The following is a 2500-nucleotide window of genomic DNA, read 5'->3' on the forward strand; positions in this document are numbered from 1 at the left end:
GCATGAGCGCAGAGTGGGGCACGAGTACAGAGTGGAGCATGAGCACAGAGTGGGGCATGAGTACAGAGTGGGGCATGAGCACAGAGTGGGGCATGAGCACAGAGTGGGGCATGAGCACAGAGTGGGGCATGAGCACAGAGTGGGGCATGAGCACAGAGTGGGGCATGAGCACAGAGTGGGGCATGAGCACAGAGTGGGGCATGAGCACAGAGTGGGGCATGAGTACAGAGTGGGGCATGAGCACAGAGTGGGGCATGAGCACAGAGTGGGGCATGAGCACAGAGTGGGGCATGAGCACAGAGTGGGGCATGAGTACAGAGTGGGGCATGAGTACAGAGTGGGGCATGAGTACAGAGTGGGGCATGAGCACAGAGTGGGGCATGAGCACAGAGTGGGGCATGAGCACAGAGTGGGGCATGAGTACAGAGTGGGGCATGAGCACAGAGTGGGGCATGAGCACAGAGTGGGGCATGAGCACAGAGTGGGGCATGAGCACAGAGTGGGGCATGAGCACAGAGTGGGGCATGAGTACAGAGTGGGGCATGAGCACAGAGTGGGGCATGAGCACAGAGTGGGGCATGAGCACAGAGTGGGGCATGAGCACAGAGTGGGGCATGAGCACAGAGTGGGGCATGAGTACAGAGTGGGGCATGAGCACAGAGTGGGGCATGAGCACAGAGTGGGGCAGGAGTACAGAGTGGGGCATGAGCACAGAGTGGGGCATGAGTACAGAGTGGGGCATGAGCGCAGAGTGGGGCACGAGTACAGAGTGGGGCATGAGCACAGAGTGGGGCAGGAGTACAGAGTGGGGCATGAGCACAGAGTGGGGCATGAGCACAGAGTGGGGCATGAGCACAGAGTGGGGCATGAGCACAGAGTGGGGCATGAGCACAGAGTGGGGCATGAGTACAGAGTGGGGCATGAGCGCAGAGTGGGGCACGAGTACAGAGTGGGGCATGAGCACAGGGTGGGGCATGAGCACAGAGTGGGGCATGAGCACAGAGTGGGGCATGAGCACAGAGTGGGGCATGAGTACAGAGTGGGGCATGAGCACAGAGTGGGGCATGAGCACAGAGTGGGGCATGAGCACAGAGTGGGGCATGAGCACAGAGTGGGGCATGAGCACAGAGTGGGGCATGAGCACAGAGTGGGGCATGAGTACAGAGTGGGGCATGAGTACAGAGTGGGGCATGAGCACAGAGTGGGGCATGAGCACAGAGTGGGGCATGAGCACAGAGTGGGGCATGAGCACAGAGTGGGGCATGAGCACAGAGTGGGGCATGAGTACAGAGTGGGGCATGAGCACAGAGTGGGGCATGAGCACAGAGTGGGGCATGAGTACAGAGTGGGGCATGAGCACAGAGTGGGGCATGAGTACAGAGTGGGGCATGAGCGCAGAGTGGGGCACGAGTACAGAGTGGGGCATGAGCACAGGGTGGGGCATGAGCACAGAGTGGGGCATGAGTACAGAGTGGGGCATGAGCACAGAGTGGGGCAGGAGTACAGAGTGGGGCATGAGCACAGAGTGGGGCATGAGCACAGAGTGGGGCATGAGTACAGAGTGGGGCATGAGCACAGAGTGGGGCATGAGCACAGAGTGGGGCATGAGTACAGAGTGGGGCATGAGCACAGAGTGGGGCATGAGCACAGAGTGGGGCATGAGCACAGAGTGGGGCATGAGTACAGAGTGGGGCATGAGCACAGAGTGGGGCATGAGCACAGAGTGAGACAACTTAAGTCTCTCTTGAGAATCCGGCCCCAGGTATAGAGTGGGGCATGAGCACAGAGTGGGACCTGGGCACAGAGAAGGCAACAGGTAGTCTAGGACACGGGCACAGAGCACAGCAAGGGCACAGAAGCACGATATGACTGCAGGTCGCTGATCAGGCTATAAAAAAAACTCTCAGCCTGTACTTTTTCTCCCTCTCTTCTGCTCTATTCTGCTCTCTTCTGCTTTATGTTGTTCTCTTCTATTCTCTTCCCCATCTCCTGCTTCATTTTTTCTCTCTTGCACTCTATTCTATTCTCTTATACTCTCTTCCCACTCTTCTGCTCTATTTTTCTCTCTTCTTACTCTCTTCCCCAATATTCTCCGCTCTTCCCATACTTTTTCATTCTAGTCTACTCTCTCCTGTTCTATTTTACTCTTTTCCGCTCTATTCTACTCTCTTCTCGTTCTTTCTCCCTTTTTTCTGCTCTCTTCCCTTCCATTCTACTTCCGACTTTCCTCCGCTCTATTCTACTCTCTTCCTCTCTCTTTCGCTCTGTTCTACTCTCTTCCTCTCTCTTTCGCTCTATTCTACTCTCTTCCTCTCTCTTTCGCTCTATTCTACTCTCTTCCTCTCTCTTTCGCTCTGTTCTACTCTCTTCCTCTCTCTTTCGCTCTATTCTACTCTCTTCCTCTCTCTTTCGCTCTATTCTACTCGCATCACATTCTCTCCTGCTCTATTTTACTCTCTTTTAGCTCTCTTCTATTCTCTCCTCGCTCTCTTCTGCTTTT

Source organism: Penaeus vannamei, chromosome 38 (genome assembly GCF_042767895.1).
Source record: "Penaeus vannamei isolate JL-2024 chromosome 38, ASM4276789v1, whole genome shotgun sequence".
NCBI classification, from domain to species: domain Eukaryota; kingdom Metazoa; phylum Arthropoda; class Malacostraca; order Decapoda; family Penaeidae; genus Penaeus; species Penaeus vannamei.